This window comes from Oryctolagus cuniculus, chromosome 2, assembly GCF_964237555.1.
Source record: "Oryctolagus cuniculus chromosome 2, mOryCun1.1, whole genome shotgun sequence".
NCBI classification, from domain to species: Eukaryota; Metazoa; Chordata; class Mammalia; order Lagomorpha; family Leporidae; genus Oryctolagus; species Oryctolagus cuniculus.
In genome coordinates this window covers 43,402,542-43,422,746 of record NC_091433.1, presented here as the reverse complement: position 1 = coordinate 43,422,746, position 20,205 = coordinate 43,402,542, and the positions used below count along the sequence as shown (strand labels likewise).

The 20,205-nt window shown below is 43.1% G+C and overlaps 1 protein-coding gene and 1 long non-coding RNA gene across 2 annotated transcripts in view; both read right to left on the bottom strand.

Moving 5' to 3' along the window:
• The window catches only part of XKR6 (XK related 6), a 333,364-nt gene that overhangs the window by 238,334 nt on the left and 74,825 nt on the right, over positions 1 to 20,205 (bottom strand). The window lies entirely within an intron of this gene.
• LOC127490254 (uncharacterized) overlaps positions 1 to 20,205 on the bottom strand; it is a 48,926-nt gene that overhangs the window by 4,099 nt on the left and 24,622 nt on the right. Inside the window, exon 1 of the long non-coding RNA XR_007918096.2 lies at positions 1,619 to 20,205. This exon is cut by the window's right edge and continues 24,622 nt beyond it. This is a non-coding gene — a long non-coding RNA (uncharacterized lncRNA). The remainder of the gene's footprint in view (positions 1 to 1,618) is intronic.

Below are 20,205 nucleotides of genomic sequence, written 5' to 3'. Positions count from 1 at the left end.
TGAAATTGTTGTCTTTCTATTACATTAACTTTTAGCACAAAAAGTAAGATATTCTTCAAAGTTCTTCCAGCCTCCAAAAGACCTAAGATAGGTATGCTTTCTGGAGGCAGAGGAGGAATCAGTAAAACCATCAGAATTTCCAAAAATAAAAATATCAGTGATTGTTTCTCATCAAAACATGAATAGAAAGAAAGTGAATTATGTGAACAATTCTTCTACCACTGGCTTATGTACTTATTCTATAGAAGACTAAGAGTTCAGGGTTGACATTCCCAGAAGGGTAAGAGCACACACCAGGAGAGAACTCTCTGCACACCGCAGAACTGTGGAACTAGGCTGATGCCCACTCTGAGACTACAGACATGAAGTCACTGCGCTCCCAGCCTCCTGGCGGGACCCATGGCAGGTGTGTGAGTAGCTTGTTCTTACTGTGTGCGAGCAATGCTTTTATCATTACATATAGTGACATATATGAAGAAATCAGACATGGTTTCTAAATTTTAAGTCACTCTTGAAACCTGAGATTGAGGGATAAGAAAATACTGCCCATGAAGAAATGGAATTAACAGAACTACGCTGACAACTAAGCCTCCAAAACATGAAAACAGGACCTTTTTTTTAGAAAGAAATTCCAATGTTTTCAGGTTTTTGGAATTAGGTTTTTGGAATTTCTACTCTTGATTGCCCTCCAGACCAGGATGAATTTCAATTTTCTCAGCATCACATCAATTAAACAAATGCACAATTTAGGTTAAATATAAGTAAATGTGTGATACTATTCTTGCTATTATTTGTTACATGCTGTGAATGAAATGAAATAGCATAAAGAACTTATTTGAAATAATGGCTCAGCAGAAAATCTGAATTTGAATAAAAAACTTTGTTAGGATTCTCTTCCTAGGGGAATCAAATGGCCTTATAAGCACTGTTACAGCAATATATTTAACAGGACACAGTCCACATTAATAAAGTCAATAATTAGGAGAAGACTTCTCCCCTCAAATTTTACTGTAATCACAAGAGCTAATTCTATTACTTCAGCTATATAATATATTTTGAACATACAATAATTAGAGCGGGACTAACACAAATAGCATTCTCAATGGGCAATTTATATTTTTAAAAGTAAAATACACCAACACACACACATACATAAAACATCCGAATTTCCATAGAAAAAAGATGTTGTGGCTAGAATCCTTATTTTCTAGTATGAAAAACTTAAGTCTGAGTTCCCTTTAAGAGCAAGCCCCACTGGTTTTCAAAGAAAACAGTGCTTCAAGCTGCAAACTCCTAATGGTTCAGGGTCCGTCTGTTGTCTTTTGTTTTTTTTTTTTTTTTTCCATAAAAATAAATCTTTCGTTGCTAGTTAAGTAGCTCACTAAAGCTCACTTTTCAAAAATTAAAAAACAACTCTGAACAGTTGATTAACATGTAGACTCACGATGTTAATCACGATGTTAATCCTTTTGTTAAGTACTTGAACCAGTTAAGCTAACAGGTCTTTTAATATTTTGTTCACAACTGTAAAGATTTAAAAATCTTCAAAAGGGAGAATCCGGGTAGGACAGACAGGGAGAAAGCATGCAGGCCCCTCTCGCTCGGGTTCTGCCATTACCATTGCGTCTGAAGTGGTTTCAGGAGGAGGCGATCACACACCTTCTAGTCAGAAATCAGATGACCTCAAAACCACCTCATGTCAGGCTGAGGCCTCCTGCCCTTGGCTTAGCGCTAAAAATAAAAATACATGTGAATGAACAAACGAGCATGGAATGAAACCTCTAACATGACACTCAAATAAACAATTAGAAGGCATTCTAGCACAGAAAAGTGAAAACGCACACATTTCTACATAGAGAGGCACAGTCCTACTGTGGATGGAAGGGTGCCCTTCTTGTCCTGTTAGCTACTGAGGACACAAATAACGACAATCGATTCCAAGCTGGCTCTATGTTATTCACTTCCTGAGATTATAAAACATTTACTTTTTAGTTTAATATAACAATATTAATGAAGTTAGCACCTTGGGTTTTGATAGACATACCAGGGCAAGAAGGGACCGTGGCACGCTGAAGCACTGACGATGACCTGGCCCTCACCACTGAGGAAGGCTCGCAGGGGTTTCCTGGGACCCTCTTCGCGGCCTCCCACCCACGGCACCCCCTCAGCTCCACAGCTGAGCAGCGGACACTGGGGTGGGGGTTGAGGGAGGGTGGTGGCAGCTTCTTGGCTCAGCCTGTGGTGGGTGGGAGCTTCCCAGAGCTTACGGAAGAATACCAAGGTCTGGGCTAGTTTGGGTTGGGCAGGAAGGCCTGTAGTTCTGTCCTGTTGTGGGGGTCATAATAACCCAAAAGATGTTTTCTGGGGTCCTGAGAGGGTGGTTCAGTAACACTGCTTTGGACATTAAGGTTCCCATTCAGAGAGCTGTCAGCAATCCAAGTCCCAACCCCATACGGATGGCTCTGCTGTAGAATCCAGAAGCTTGGACCCAGTGCTGAGGTGGTGGAAGGAGGAGGTGGGACTCAAACCCAGACACTCTGCTTGGGAGTGGAACTCCCTTAATGGAGTCAGTTGATCTTTCAGTGGAGCTGATTTGCAGCCAAAGTGGGCAGAGGAACCACAAGCTAAGGGTAGCATCCTTCCAGGCAATGCTTAAACAGCTTCGTGTGCCTTGTTCAAGTCCCTGCTTAGTTCTCTGTTCCAGCTTCCTGCTCATGCTGCCCCACCACCCGCTCCCCAGGCAGGAGGTCATGGCCCCTACCACCCACCTGGGGTCCAAGATTTCCCTCCCACCTCATGGCTTTGGGCCTTTGGAGGCTGTACCAGCAGATAGGCTGAGGGTCTCTCTCGAAGTAAATTTAAACACACACACACACACACACACACACACACAAAACAATGGCCTGGCCCTAAGAAATATATTTTTGGGTATTCAGAATTCCCGGCACCAACAGCAATGATAGTAGTACATCAAAATTAACCTATTTCTCCAATCAAAGCAAAGTGCTGACTCATTCAACAAAGATTGCTTCCAGAGCCAGATGTCAAATGCTTAGCACAACAGGTTCCAACCTCCTCAGCAAGCCCAGGGGTCTGTTTCCTAATTCGGGTCCTCAGTCTGGGCTATGATGCTATGGAGACAGAAAGTGAGGATTCCTATGTTTCCGCAAGAGATAGGAGGTCGGTATATTTTAAGTGACAACAGAATGAGATTCTAGGGCTTATGAAAAGCAAAATGCACTAAGGATCCTGAATCTTGACGTGGTAACTGACCCGTGGTCATCATGTGCCTCTTCAGTGTGAAGCTTGTTTCCATAACCCTGCGCTGATCCTGAAAGGCAGTTCTCCTGCATGTGGAGAAAGCTGGTAGTTCTGATCCCAAACCTAATGCCCCAGACTGTTGTGAAAGGTTAAATCAGCCGAACACCTTCAAAACTCACTTAAGAGTCCCTCCATTTAACTGAAACCATAATTTAAAATTCAGAAATTTTGCTGCCACTCAAAGAATCGGCCCTAACTGTAGTGAACTGAAGACAAATATAATTTTATACCATTCATGCACACTAATTAAAGGTATTTTATAAATTATCAAGCAGAATCTACATATTAATATTACTGTGACATGTTTTGCATTTCTCTACTGGTTCTGTGTATACCAATGAAATTCTTTAATTTTGGGGAAATAGGATACATCACCCTAAACCATCAAAATAGATGCATCTGATTCAATCAAAGCCCTATGTTTATCTGAAAGCAACGTAAACATATTTCTGAGTTAGATTATCTTTTATAACTTCTCAAGGAGCCCAACGAATTTAGTATCCAGACCACAGTTAAGAGTTACATGGTCTGACTTTGAAGTCCATAGGTCTCAGTATCATGCTTTCAAATAATACATTGCAACTTACAAAGAAATATAGGGGAAAAAAGACTTGTGTGGAGTCACATCTAAGTTTAAATCAATAAGCTCTGGAAGTTCTTTCCCACTGATGTTCACAGACTAATTCCAAAGGCTTATCTTCTGATAGAGTCACGTCTGAATTATGGAAAACTGCATGCTGATCTTATCTGCAAGCAGCCAATCCTTCCCTGCCAAGGCAAGAGTCCTGCTCTTTTCAGCATGTTATACACTTCAGAAAAAACCATAACTAATTAATAGATAAGCTTTAAACATTCACTTATCTATAGACCCCAAATCTGTCCTGCATCAACAGAGGGAGTCTATCTTTCGCCCACACCTCTTCTCAACTCTTACTGGCTACCACTCATTGGCAAAAACTAAAAGTAGCTAAGAGGCGCACTCACTGGCCTCTGCAGAACTCAGATCTTGCCTTCAAGTTTTTACCCTCATCCATGTGACATTCACAGCTGCAATGCCCTCACCCCTGCACCTCTATTTTGCTTCAACTGCTCCATGTTTCATTATACGAGCTACAGTCCACCATCACAAATACTGTGACAAGGGTACAGCTTGCACTACTCCCACTCCAATCATGGCCTCTGGGGATAATGTAATGAGATTTTAACACTCAGAAGACATGCTCTGGTTTACTAATTTTATTCCCAGTCATTAATTATACTGATCATAAAACTTAAAAATCCATCTGTCACTTCAGAAATGCTACATAGAAGTCTCCCATTTAACAGGATCAATGAATTCTAGTGAGTTAGGTATAGATTTCAACAAACGACAGAATCAAAGACTGATAGGAACAATTCCTACTTACGAATGTCCAATGTCAAAAAGATTCTCATAATAAATTATCTCTTTGGTTTGGACTGGATCTTCTATACAGAAAGGAGTTAAACCTGGCAACACACTAGATGTGAGCCTGTCATCTGAACAGTGTATTTCTTAGAAGTCAACTTGGTGCCCCCAGCGCTTGCAGGCATTTGGGATGTGCACCAGCAGATGGGGGCTCGGGCTCACTCGCTCTCTGCCTCACAAATAAATAATGAAATTAAAAGCTTTCTATAAAAGAAAAAAATATCATAAATGAATGCCTGAGAGTCATAAAAATATTTGTGGACAAAATGGGTAAAAATGTTTAAGATATATTTTATTTATTCATTTTTTAAAGTTTATTTATTTATTTGAAAGTCAGAGTTACACAGAGAAAGGGAGAGACAGAGTGGGGGGGGGGGGTCTTCCATCTACTGGTTCACTTCCCATATGGCCATAACGGCAGGGGCAGGGGCAGGGGCAGGGGCAGGGGCAGGGGCAGGGGCAGGGGCAGGAGGAAGCCAGAAGCCAGGAGCTTCATCCAGGTCTCCCATGTGGGTGCAGGGGCCCAAACAACCTGGGCCATCTTCTACTGCTTCCCAGGCCATTAGCAGGGAGCTGGATCGGAAGTGGAGCAGCCAGAACAAGAATCAGTGCCCATATAGGATGCCAGCACAGCAGGCAAAGGCTTTACCTGCTGCTCCTAAGACACATTTTACAGCACAGGAAGGACTATAAATACAGAAGCCAAAAAAGGACACAATTGATTTAAAAACAAAAAGAAAGAAAAGAAAGAAAAGGAAAAATGCCAAACCAAATAAAACACCACTTACAAACAATAAATTGAGGGAAATATTTGTAACAAATATTATGGGTATAGATACACACACACACACACACTCACACATATTATGGATAGAGTCATTACAAATTATTATGAAAAATATAACCCAATGAAAAATGGTTAACAGTTGCCTACAATTCACTGAGGAAAAAAACTGGTTATCATATGAAAATATCTTCAAATCCATTCAAAAGAATTTCACACCAAAATGAGATGCTGGCAGTCTGAGGAGGGTTCTGAAGAGTCTGGGGGAGATGGCACTCAAACTGCGCCCCTGGGAGAAGTAGGAACTGGTACTTTCTGAAACACAATGCTCATCTACCAGTTTCAAAAATCCACATCCTTCAGATTTCTTTTCACGTGTAAATACGAAAGTCCGTACAGGAAGGTATTTACAGCTACTGTTAGCACACAGAAAGGAAAGGAAGAAATCCAGAAAACCATCTTAGCATCTGTTAAGAACGTTAATTGTTACAACAGTTACCTCTCACGTAGCTGTGGAAAGTGCTGGCGATCCATTATCAAGTGCATACATGATGCTGCTGCCCTGGCACGTGCTGCCTGTCATTTCCAACATGGCTAGAGGAACACCAGAGACGCACACAAAAGGGAGGCGGGATTTCAGCAGGGCAACAAAAAGGCTGCTCAAGAAACTTAAAACACGAGAATGGGGGCAAGGACCTTGTACTTACATCTTATATTTCTAGAGTATAATGTTGCTACCAGGAAAAATTTTACCAAAAGGTTTTTCAAAGATGCTTTACTATTTCAGCATTTCAAAATTCTGTGGGTTGCGTTCCTCAAAGCAGAAAGAGACAGAAAAACCTAAGTCCCGTCTGCCAGGAGCCACCTTGTGAACGTGGGAATTCATGTGGCCACAGCTACAGAGGAGCTCGCTATCACGCGTGGCGGCCACTGGGGACGTGGCCTGGGCCCTGTGCTGCTCTCACCTGGCCACTGCCTGCTTCTCCCAGCGCTTGTCCATCTCTGCTCCTCCTCTCACTCCTGACTCCTACGACCAGGGGCATGTCCCAAGGTCTGGAAGCTACTCCTGTGTGTGCTACAGTGTGTGCCAGGCAAGTCAGTAATCAACTGTTTTGCAAATCTTTTGCCCTGGAGAAGCCGCCAATCCAGTAAAATTGAGCTGTTACCACAGAACTCGTCCATGATCTTAAGACTCCAGACCCAGCTCCTTCAAAAGTATGTTCTTGGTGCCGGCACTGTGGTGTAGTGGGTAAAGCTGCCGCCTGCTGTGCCAGCATCCCATACAGCCGCCGGGCCGCCGGTTCGAGTCCCTCTGCTGTGGCTCTCTGCTGTGGCCTGGGAAAGCAGTAGAAGATGGCCCAAGTCCTTGGGCCCCTGCACCCACGTGGGAGACCTGGAAGAAGCTGCTGGCTCCTGGTTTCAGATAAGCACAGCTCTGACTATTGTGGGGAGTGAATCAGAGGATGGAAGACATATCTATTTCTCTCCCACCCCCACTGCCTTTCTGTAACTCTGCCTTTCAAATAAATAAATAAATCTTTTTTAAAAAAAAGTATGATCTTGCCCTTTTATGTGACACCCAGCATTACAGACAGAGTAGATGCACTGTAAAGGCTTCCAAAAGCATCACTAAAGAAAATCAGTCTTTCAGGTAGGAAGCAAAGCAACAAGCATGCTAGGAAATAATTATCTGTCCATTTACTTTACAGTTTTCATATTCGTTCCACATCTACAGCAAACAGTGGCACAGCTAACCCTCTGCACAGGACGATGGCAGGTCTCAGCACCCTGGCCCAGCCCAACTCGCACGCACATATCTCCCCGACCCCCAAACGCGACAGGCCAGTCTAACAGTTGCAATGCATCATTCCTGACTCTGTGCCAGGGAGTGAAACTAGGGCCGCCAACTGGGTAAGGCTCCAGACATGTCCCTCAGCAGTTTCTCTGGCTATCATGCCACCACAACTCAAAGTGCTGCGGTATCAGCAGCAGACTGCTGGACACCGTGTGATTTTACTTCAGCCCTCACTACACTCTGCTGGTGGCTGACTGTTATTTCCAAACCCCTGTCTCCCCTTGTGCCTCCTCTTCTCCCTTCTCTCCTTCTTGCACTCTTTCTCTGTCCCCATCTCCTGTACAACCTCATTTTACCTCCCTCACTTTTAGCTTCAGCTTCTCCTTCAACAGCTCCTTGGCTTTTGTCTCCAAACACATTCAGGTTTCTTGACTCTGAGACCAATCAATCCATAATCCATTTCCTTCAACACAACACTGCCTTGAGCTAATGCCTTTCTTCCTGTTTCTCTTTACTGCTCCCATTTGCGGACCACATTTGTTCACACATCCAAAAACTGTTTACTGCAAACTAACTAGGTGCTGGGACCTGGGGTAGAGGCCTAGAGGCCCACCCTCAGCGAGCCTCTGGTTCCACTGCATAAACAAGCGGGCACACTTGGGGGTTCACAATGTTCCTGGCTGTGAAGGAAAAAAATACCTGGGGCAATGAGAGTAGGAGCCAGAACTCTTGATTTCCACCAGGCAGCCCTTCTGCAGGGTGTAGCTCATGTGTGCTTGCACAGCAGCCCCAGTGAGCTCCCTTGCAGGATGTGACATCTAAGCAGAGAGGTAACAGCAGACCAGGAATTAGCCAGGAAAGGAACCGGAGCAGCAGCATTCCAGGTAGAGGGAGCTGGACAGAGAAAGTCCTCAGCCAGGCACAAACCAGACAAGTGGTCTCAGCACAACACAGGTTTGGAGCCATACCCTAAGTGTGGTGGGGACTGCAGTTATAGACTGCCCCTCCTTGTTCTTTGAGCGTGGCTTCTACTCCTACCAGCCTCTGAAAGGCCAGCTGAGCATTCCACATACGCACTTCTCACCTGACTACCCAGCCTCCTAAATGATGTCTATCCCTAACTTGAAAGAATGAGCCGTCGTTTTCATATCCCCCATCTTTTTTTTAAATTTATTTATTTGAGAAATAGAGTTACAGAGAGAGAGAGAGCAGACAGAGAGAGGTCTTCTATCCACTGGTTCACTCCACAAATGACCACAACGGCTGGCGCTGGGCTGATCCAAAGTCAGGAGCCTCTTCAGGGTCTCCCATATGAGTGTAGGAACCCAAGCACTTGGGCCATCCTCCACTGCTTCCCCAGGCCACTAGCAGAGAGCTGGATGGGAAGAAGAGCAGCCGGAACACCAACTGGCACCCATTTGGGATGCTGGCGCCACAGGCAGAGGTGTAGCCTACTATACCACAGCACCGGTTCCTGTCCGCCACTTCTCTAGGTATTTTAGTTTTACATTTTGTATAAAGTAGGTGTTTAAAACTTGCACAATGGACAAGTCAGTCTCAAAACAAACAGATTAATGAAAACAACAATGCAAGAATGCTAGTTTCCTTATTTTCTCAAGCAATGATGAAATGTTTAGGAACTCAAGAAACTTTTTGAAACAAATGCCCTCTACAGACTTCACTAGCCTATGAGCACAGCATCAGGAGTACGTCATAGCTGGGTATATGGTAGTACTGCAGTTCTCCCACGATATGATCATAAAATTAGACAATTCACACTCAAGTCAAATATCCACTTAACTGAAAAATTACTATTCTATTGCAAAGAATACAAGCCAGTGACACCCCTGCAGTAACTAGCCATTATGTTCTGCAAGTTACCATACAAACATCTGCCTCCATACACAGGCTATTTTGATTTTCATGGACTATGCTATTCCTTCCATTGATGCTAAACGTTGATGGCTACTACCATTTACAGATTTTAGCAGGCAATTACCAGAGTTATGTTCTATCAAATGAAAATAAGAACCAAGTATTTAAACTATGCTGGTAGGTGGGGCAAAATGTCAAGTTTGTTAGTTCCAACAAGTATGTGATCTGTCTACAATCCATTAGAACTGCTGCTGCACATTTAGAAAGAAATGTGAGATTTGTTTATGTTAGAAACATGCAAACACTTCAGACACTTGACTATACAATTGGCCTTCCGTATCCACTGGATCCACACTGCTGGATTCAACCATCTGCAGATAGAAAACTGTATACTGAGCTTATAGACTTTTTTCCAGTCATTATTCCCTAATACTGTCTAATACATAACTGTTCACAATGAGTTGGCCCCAGAGCTGACAGAGTTACTGATTATCTCAAGCAACTATCTGAGCACAAGGGGAAAACTTCCTTCTAGCAGTGTTCTGGTTTGCCATTTTTAAAAAACTGGGCTCCGGGGGCCAGTGCTGTGGCATAACGGATAAAGCAGCCACCTGAAGCGCCAGCATCCTATATGGGTGTGGGTTCAAGTCCTGGCTGCTCCACTTTTGATCCAGCTCTCTGCTATGGCCTGGGAAAGCAGTAGAAGATGGCCCATGTCCTTGGGCCCCTGCACCCATGTGGGAAGACCTGGAAGAAGCTCTTGGCCCCTGGCTTCGGATCGGCGCAGCTCCGGCCATTGTGGCCAACTGGGGAGTGAACCAGCGGATGAAGATCCCTCTCTTTCTCTGCCTCTCCTCTCTGTAACTCTTTCAAATAAATAAATACATATTAAAAAAAAAAAAAAAAACCCACTGGGCTCCAGCATTCTTAAATGTAGCAACTATTATCCTCCCCTTACAAAACCAGAAAAGCTCTCCCCACACCTGTTTACCAGCGTGAACACACGTCCACACATCCGCAGCGCCTTCACTATGTTCCAACTGCCCCTTCCTAAGAGCGTCTGAACTTGTGTTGTCTCTTCCGGGACTGCTCTCCCTTCACCAGTCATGCAGCCCGCTGCCCAGCTCGGAAAGTCGTCAGCTAAAATGCTAGCTCTTCACACACTATCTACTCACCCCACCCCAGCCAGCCCCGTCAGAATCCTGCTGGGGCTTTCTCCCTAGCACAATGTGCTAGTAACATACTCCTCTTCTGCTCATTTTTTTCTCTCTCCCACTCGAACAATTCTAACCGCCTTTATATATGAAACCATATTCTAGAGACTAATCATTCAAGAAACCCAAAACCCTCAGTGCTACTCCGTGATCTAGCTGAAACTCCCTCATTGCACAACAGCAAAGCAGGACATGCTACAGGGACTTTCTAGCCCTCACTGGGACAGACTTGAGTCCATCAGTAACTCAGTCAGCTCCAGGGCCAACTCTGTGTGAACAGTTACACTTCAATTAAATGCAGAATGTTACTGACCCAAAATAGGTGTGTGTAATTTCTGAAGAATAGAACTCATTGGCAGAAACTGAAGAAACTTATTACAGAGGCTCCTCAACAGAATGGGAAAAAAGTCTGTGAAGCTCAAGAAAGAACTGCAATTGATTGGCAAACTGATCAAGCTACTGAAAAAAACAAATGCTGTGACTATGAGAACACTTCAGGTTGTGAACAAAGACTAAAAGGAAGAAGATGAAGTTTAAAATATGGCAGGGGACGGGGCAGCACTAGAAGCTCACAAGGAGAAGCTGGAAACAAACACAAGAGAAAAAGCAGGCAATGAATAAAAGCTCATTGACAAAATGGCTACATAATTTCTAGGACCAGGTGTATAATGAAAATACAGGGTGCTTTAAAAAAATTATTACATGCAATTCAACAAGGCAATGAGAACACTAAACCAAGTGGCCCTATGAGCTACTGCGGCAAGTAGCAGGAGGAGGGGTAAGGCAGCGGCAATCACCCACCTCCTAGGTACAGGAGACCTCACAGACGTCACAGGCACCCAAGCTACAAATTACAGGAGGCCAAACTAGGCCTTCAGACATTCGCGGGTTGTTGTTTAAGTAAAGGGGAGGGAGGACAACATAATAAAATGTACAGACATACTCAACTCTATGGTTGAGTATAACATCAATTACCATAGAACAAATGGAGGCTTACTAGGCAGGAAACAGGCAGAAGTGACAAATTCTGTTGCAGGGTAATAATGAAGATGATCTGGAATCTATCACTACCCAGGGAAGATCAATATGGCTTCCTGAGAGCAAGATGACAAGAACTATACATCACGTCTGAAACAGCTAACATCAAGAGGGACAGGGAAATGCCAAATACAAATGTGCCTCTATTAACTAAACGCTCAGGGTTAGCCATGGTTTTATAAAGATCGTCAGGTTAAGGAGATGGCAAAAGTTGAAGCTGGACTACAAAAAGTTTCACTAACAGAAGGGATCCCAGTCAGGGGAGGGGGAGGGGGAGGGCGGTGCTGGCACTGTGGCTTAGCAGGTAAAGCTATGACTTGCAGCACTGCTATTCCATACAAGCGCCAGTTTGAGTCAGGGCTGCTCCACTTCCCACCTAGCTCTCTACTAATGTGCCTGGGAAAGCAGTGGAAGATGGCTCAGGTCCTTGGGCCCCTGCCCCCACATGGGAGACCTGGAAGAAGCTCCTGGCTCCTGACTTCGGCCTGCCTGGCCCTGGCTCTTGCAGCCATTTGTGGAGTGAATCAGCAAATGGAAGACCTCTCTCTATCTCTCCCTTTCTAATTCTGCAATTCAAATTAAAAAAAAGAGAGAGGGGAGAGAGAGAGCGAGCGAGCGAGCAGGTTTTGGGAAAGTTAAAGAAAGAGAAGCCTAAAACCGGAAGGAACCTCACAAAACTACCAGCCAGGTCACCATTCCAGAAGACAAATAGGTCTACTCTGAGTCCATCTTCCAGCTTCTGAAATGTGTGGTAGCCTTCAAGAGAAGACTATCATCTTTAAACTACCAATGTTAATTTATTTTCCTTATAGTTTAAGCCAAATTAACGTTATGAGAAAACAAAGACCCAGGAAGCTTCAATCAAGTTCGAAAGAATGTTTAAAATGACTTGAACAGCCCTTATCTTGACTGAGGAACTTCTTTTTCTCTTAATGGAGAATGGGAATGGGAAAGCGCGGGGGTGGGGGGGGGGTGGAGGTGGGAGGGCAGGTATGAGGGGAAGAATCACTATATTCCTCAAGCTGTACTTCAAAATTTGTACTCCTTAAATAAATGGTTTCTTGGGGGGATGGAGAAGGATCCTTAAACACTATGTGGCTAGTCCTCCCCTCGTCTACGCCATGCATATTTAGGTCATGTTGGAAATTAAAACCTGGGGCCAGCACTGTGGCATAGTAGGTAAAGCTGCTGTCTGCAATGCTGGCATCCCTGTGTGGGTGTCAATTCAAGTCCTGGCTGCTCCACTTCTCTCTCTTTTTTTTTTTTTTTTTTTTTTTTTTTTTTTAAGATTTATTGATTTATTTGAAAGAGTTACAAAGAGGGAAAAGGAGAAGCAGAGAAAGAGAGGTCTTCCATCTGCTGGTTCACTCCCCAACTGGCCGCAATGGCCGCAGCTGTGCTGATCCAAAACCAGGAGCCAGGAGTTTCTTCTGGGTTTCCCACGTGGGTGCAGGGACCCAAGGACTTGGGCCATCTTCTACTGCTTTCCCAGGCCGTGGCGGAGGTGGATCGGACGTGGAGCAGCCAGGTCTCTAACTGGTGCCCGCCCATATGGGATGCTGGCACTGCAGGCAATGGCTTTAACTGCTACGCCACAGCGCCGGCCCCCAGGTCTACTTCTGATCCAGCTCTCTGCTATGGCATGGGAAAACAGTGAAAGACGGCCAAAGTCTTTGGGCCCTTGCACACACATGAGAGACCTGGAAGAAGCTCCTGGCTCCTGGCTTCGGATCCGTGTGGCTCCAGCCATTGTGGCCATTTAGGGAATGGACCAGCAGATGAAAGACTTCTCTCTCTCTCTCTCTGTAATTCTGCCTTTCAAATAAATAAATAAATCTTTAAAAAATTTTTAAAGAAATTAAAATCTGGAGCCAGCACCCTGGCCTGAAGCGCCAGCATCCCATATGGGCGCCAGTTCGAGACCCAACTGCTCCACTTCCAATCCAGCTCTCTGCTATGGCCTGGGAAAGCAGTAGAAGATGGTCCAAGTAATTGGGCCCCTGCACCCATGTGGGAGACCTGGAAGAAGCTCCTGGCTCCTGGCTTCCGATCGGTGCAGGTCTGGCAATTGTGGCCAATTGGGGAGTGAACCAGTGAATGGAAGACCTCTCTCTCTCTATTTGCCTCTCCTCTCTCTGTGTAACCCTTTCAAATAAATGAATAAATCTTAAAAAAAAAAAAAAAAAAAGAGGGAAAAAAAAAAGAAATTAAAACCTGAACTTAAACCTTTGTGCCTTACTTTTAATATAAGACAACTCAAAATTAAACACTGTGAATAATGTAATTCTGGTGTTCTTTACTGTTCACAATAGACTAATCATTTGCATTTTGTTTTTAAATTATTTAGCTTCTATCAACAGGACAGAAAATCAGCAAGGAAACAACAGAGTTAATCGCCTCTATACACCAAATGGACCTAACAGATATCTACAGAACTTTATCTGTACCCCAAGTTTATTATAGCTCAATTCACAATAGCTAAGACATGGAATCAACCAAGTGCCATCAACTGAAGATAGGATAAAGAAATTATGAGTTATACACACCATGGAATACCACATAGTGGTTAAAAAAAAAAAGAAATCCCATTGTCTGCAACAAAATGGATGAAACTGGAAAACATCATATTTAGTGAAATAAGCCTGTCCCAAAAGGACAAATACCTTATGTTCTCCCCAACCTGTGATAACTAATAGAGCACCTAAAAGGTAATCTATAGAAGTGATAGCAATACTTCAAGATGCGATGACTTTGAATACCCCTTGTCTCACCCATTGAGGAACAGGTTTTTTTTTATACAATTTGTTGACCTCTTTACTTAGTATAGAATTAATCGTATGTGTATAAAGTTAATGGAAAATAGCCAGCACTGCGGCTCACTAGGCTAATCCTCTGCCTGCAGCGTCAGCACCCCGGGTTCTAGTCCCAGTTGGGGCACCAATTCTGTCCCGGTTGCTCCTCTTCCAGTCCAGCTCTCTGCTGTGGCCCGGGAAGGCAGTGGAGAATGGCCCAAGTGCTTGGGCCCCTGCACCCGCATGGGAGACCAGGAGGAAGCACCTGCTCCTGGCTTCGGATCGGCACAGCGCGCTGGCCGCAGCACACCGGCTGTAGTGGCCACTTGGGGGGGTGAACCAACGGAAAAAGGAAGACCTTTCTCTCTGTCTCTCTCTCGCTCACTGTCTAACTTGCCTGTCAAAAAAAAAAAAAAAAAAAAAGTTAATGGAAAATAGATCTTAGTAAAAAAAATAAAAATGAGAATAGGAATAGGAGAGGGAGGAGGAAGAGGTTGGGGGGGGGGGAAGAATTACTGTATTCCTAGAGTTGTATTTATGAAAGCATGTTTGTATTCCTTAAGCAAAAGGCTTTTGGGAAAAAAAATAAAAGATTGAGCCCAAACAAAATAAAATATTTAGCTTCTATCACCTTAAAATTCAAAAGAGAAATCAACTTGAACTACTTATTAACTCAATAAAGAATCATTATCAACTTACAAACTCAAATAGCACAAAACATTTATCATTACTATTTTTCCAACGTATTATTATTTCATTCTGTCCCTAAAACCTAAGACTGGAATAACTGGTCTATATTCCAAAAGGAAGAACTATGCTCAAAAGACTACTACAATAAGACACACATTCCTGGCATCTACTCAAATATACTTTCTTCTTTCCCTAGATCGGTGCATCTTATCAATAAAAGAAGACTTTAACATCATGACACAATTATTTCTTCCTGCTTTCTGGAAATAAAGACCCAATCCAATAGACAACAAAGTCAGAAAAAAGAAAACCGTCTACTTAGAAAAATGAGAAACTGTTCCACACCTACCCCTCAAAGAAAGCAGAGATCCTTGGTGAGCTGCAGAGGCCCAAAATGGAGAAGCTAAGTGCATTCAGCCCTTTCTCAGCCTCAGCAAGGGATTGCTACATTATTCTGATTTTAGAATCGTGAAGCTGGAATCTTCCAGTTAGAAAGATCTAAGGTCATGTAGTCCAAACTTCCCCTCATGCAGGAATCCCAAATCATCAAGTGGTTATTCAACTTTTGCTTAGTATTTCTAAGGACAAAAAGACTGTGTCCTTGGGAGATAATATTTTCCATTTCAGAGCAACTCTGCTGGAAATAATCCTGGCACTATATAATTTAGGACAAATCAATGATTTCACAACACATTAATTACTCCACGTATAGACCAACTCATTTTTTTAATCACTCAATAAGAAGTCTCAATAGCCATCTCCAAGGTTTATTATTTCAGTTGTTCAACAAGTTCAAGGGCCCAAGTTCTTCTGTTCTGTCATCAGCACATAGGATTAACGATTTTCAAGATGGCTCCTTTATTACAGGTGTCACATGCAGACATGACAACATTCAGTGGAAGATTATTTCTCCCCCTTTCAATATTTTTATCAGGGAGGAATATCTGTGTCTTCAGACTCCTAGCACATGTCTTACTGCCACAGCTACATCTGGCCAATCACTGACAAAGAAATTGAGTCCATCCTGATTGGCTGAGGTCAATCATGATTTGTTCTCCAGAGAGGATAGATTACAAAATCAAGGTTCCATCATGAGGCAGGAAGGCAGGGGAAGAGAGCAGTGATGCATAGGTGATCCAATGTTTGCTCAAAGCATTCTCTCCATATAGATGTGCCACACAGGAAGCTAAATTATAGTCAAATGTGTGTTTTATGGTGAGCAATGAAATCAAATAAGTTATCAAATATATATTTAACAACATCAGTGTAAATTAGTCTCATGTATCATTCTCTACAACTAGGTTATATTCTAAGTACGACAAAGTACTAGACAGGCTACTCTGCTTCAAATTATGTAACTAACCAACTCCCTTCCCAACAGTCCCATTTCTTAATGAGATGTAATACATTCTAACATGCTAGGGTCAAGTTCAGCTGGCCTGCCAGTTATTCTCTAGAGTCATATTAGTTGAGCTCAAGGCTAGGTTTTATAGACTACTTTCTTTTCTAATTATGTGATCTTCAACAACATCAGTTTCACTATTGCTGCTGTAACAAATCACCACAAACTTCTTAGTGGCTTGAAATTAGAAACTGGGGCAGGTGTTTGGCACAGCAGTTAAAATGCCACTTGGGATGCTTGCCTATCATATCAGAGTGCCTGTGTTGAGTTCCAGCTCCACTTCTGATCCAGTTTCCTACTAACGCACACCCTGGGAAGGTAGCAAATGATGGCTCAAATACTTCAGCCCCTGCCATTCACATGGGAGTTCTGGGGTTTCAGGCTTCGGCCTGGCAGTGTCAGCCATGTGAGGAGTGAACCAGCAGATGAAAACCTCTCTGTTTCTCTGTCTCTGCCATTCTAGCTTTCAAACAAAATGAAAATAAATATTTTTTAAAGATTTTATTTATTTATATGTTTAAGAGGCAGAGTTACAGAGAGGTACAGACAGAAAGAGGTCTTTCATCCATGGGTTCACTCCCCAAATGGCTGCAATGGCTAGAGCTGGGCAGATATGAAGCTAGGAGCCAGGAGCTTCTTCCAGGTCTCACATAGGTACAGGGGCCCAAGGGCTTGGGCCATCTTCCACTACCCTCCCAGATCATAAACAGAAAGCTGGACCAGAAGAGGATCAGCTTGGACTTGAACCAGCACCCACATGGGATGCTGACACTAAAGGTGGCGGCTTAACTACTGTCCCACAGCATCAGCCCTAATAATCTTTTTCTTTTTTTTTAAGTAACACAAACTATTCTAAGTTCTGGGGATCAGAAGTCCAGACAAGTTTCACTAAATATGCCCTAAGGGCTGAATTCCTTCTGGAGGCTCTGGGGGAAGAGCCTCTATTTTATATTCAATCTCTGTTTTATAAACATCTTCATCTATTTGATACATAGCAAGAGACAAGGAAAAGGATATCTGAGGTACAAAGCTGAGTGTTCATTTGAACTTAGTTCCAGAACCTATAAATATGTTACTTTGCATTGCGGAAGAGACTTTGCAGAAGTGATTAGGATCTGAAAATGCAGTGGTTAGTTTGGATTGCCTGGAAGGGCCTATTGTAAGCACATGGAGCCTTGTAAGTGAAAGAAGGTAGCAGCACTGTCAGAGTTAGAGATGTATGAGGATGTTCCACTGCTAGCTTTGAACACAGAAGAAAGGGCCATGAGCTGGTCCAAGTATGTGGTCCCTAAAGTCTGGTCTTAAAGGACTAAAATTAATTCCCAAAGCCAGAGAAAAATAACCTTATTCAACACATGCACTTCTAGAAAGACAAGCAGGTCTTCTTCTTTCTAGAGTTCTAGAATTAGACAGCACTTAGCATTACAAGAAAACTACTGGGGTGAGTTTATTTGACTTTATTTATCAATTTGGTAGTTGTCAAACTGCTCTCAGTTTACAGTAATTTTTTTTTCTTTTCTTTTTCTTTTTTTGACAGGCAGAGTGGACAGTGAGAGAGAGAGAGAGACAGAGAGAAAGGTCTTCCTTTTCCATTGCTTCACCCGCCAATGGCCACTGCGGCCAGCACACCGCGCTGATCCGAACAAAATGATACACACTTAATAGTTAGAATGCAGTTCCTCTTTGCTTCCTGGTTAAGATCCAAGCTTAAGGCTTTGCGTTTTCTAAGACACAAGTGTCTTACAGGCATCTCCATCAAAAACAAGGGAGCAGGAGGGGCGGGGGGTGGGGAGGAGGGTCTCTAAAAGGGAACTCAAGTTTCTTTTCTTCTCTCCTCCCAGTGCCCCCCCCCATCCACCCTCCTTGGATTAATCAAGATCAAGGGCATAAATCATGGGTTCATTCAAAGTCTGAACCCAAGGGCTGTGGTCTCCAGACTCCCTTAGGATAAGTGACTGGGGGCTACCCACCATGGCTATGACGGGGCCTTCTCATACCTACTTTAAAAACAAACAAACAAACAAAACCTCTCACTGGTTACGACACCAAAGGCCACTTGGGAGCTACTCTGGCCTAAATCTGCTCTGCCTACAGGTGGATCACTGGGAAACTTCTATCTCCCTCAGAGTAAGGTACAAATTGTGGATCTTCCACCACAAGCCACGGGATACCCAGCACACTCACCCACACATCAAAACCCCAGTCCTTACAACACACTGCACTTACCTGCTGCAACGTTATCATTAACTGTGGGCAGCAAATGTGTTCCCAAATAGTGGACTCTCTAACCACACTACTTGAATTCTCAGAATACAACTGATGCTGTGACATCACATACAATGTAAGTACACACAGGGAGGGAGGGAGGGAAGCTAGTTACACAGCCGAGTACCCTGTTTGAGACTCTGTCCCACGGGTCTTCTTTTCTTGCTGCGGTAATCCCCGTTCATTGCTATAATTTCAGTGAGAAGACATTGCAAGACTTGACACAGTACTGAATCCAGTATTTATTCACTCTGGTTCCTCACAGCAAGCGTCTTTCATTTTCCATAGTTTCACAGCTCCTGGCCTTGTCAGACCGTTCAACTGTACTTTTTAAAGTTTTCCCCCTAAGGTTCTTAATCTGCTTTATGCCCCTCTTTAGATTTCTATGTGGAAACGTATGTGTGAATTTAGGAACAGAAAGTTACTTGAGGGATGTAAGATACAAGAAAGAGAGTGGTAATTAAAATAGAAGTCATAATGGAAAATCATTTTCTTTAGTTTTTCCTTTAAGTCTATAATACTGAAGGGAAAATCCTTAGAATTCCTTAGAAATATAGTTAAATCTCATGGTTTAAGTGCACCAAATTTTTAAAAAATTCCTTGGATGTTTTAATAGCATAAAATTCAAAAGGTAAACAAGGGCAACAGGGAAATGCCTTCCTTCCATTCTTGCCTGTTAGCCACAGTTCTCCTCTCCTAACAAGCCAGTGTGGTTTGCTACTCTGTAATATAGAGAAATGTAATCTCCCTACTGCTAGTGACCAAAGAACCATATTTTTTCTGTATTCTATGTTCTAATGCAGTAGATCTCAAACTTCCTCCAGAGATCCTGTGTATATTCCAATGCCAGGAGCTCACTGTGAAAAGCAATGATCTTCAAAGGACAAAATCAAAGGACAATTAGAGACATCACAAGTTCCCAAAGTCAAAGCAAGTGCATTGCTGTCAGAGGTGGTAGGTGAAGAGCTCTTGTCCAAGGCAACAGCATTCTGCAGTATGCTCTGGTTCCCTCTCGACCAAGCCTAAAACAAGCCTTTCTTAAACCTCTCTCATACCTGGGACCCAGCTGACCTTCAACTTCACTGTCTTCGTACTGGTTTTAGCCTTTCTTAGAGACCTTTGTATTATGATGATGATGATATATTTCTTCCCACCTATAATATTTTCACACATGCAAAGGGAAAAAAATTCTTCCAATGGAATTGCCAGAAATTGCCTGAGGGCAAAAAATATTTCTCAAGTAAGACTACAGAGATGAGAGTTTAAGAAGTTGGAAGTAAATTTATCCCATTTTTTATTTCAAAAACTTCTGTGAGAAAAATGAGGACAAGAAATTCATTTACTGTCTAATGTTAGAGTGAGGAGAAATCCTGAGCTGCAAGTTACACTCCAAGGCAAACATGAATATAGTTGGCTCTAAATAAATACAAGCACACAAAGAGGGTGCAAATGGGTTCCAGGAACTAAAATTGAAATGCACATTTATTAAAAGCTTTACTGCTTTTAGGCATTAGAATTAAAGTGTTGTCACTGCTCTCCTTGTAACAGTCAGAATTACACTTTCAAAGATCTCTAAACATTT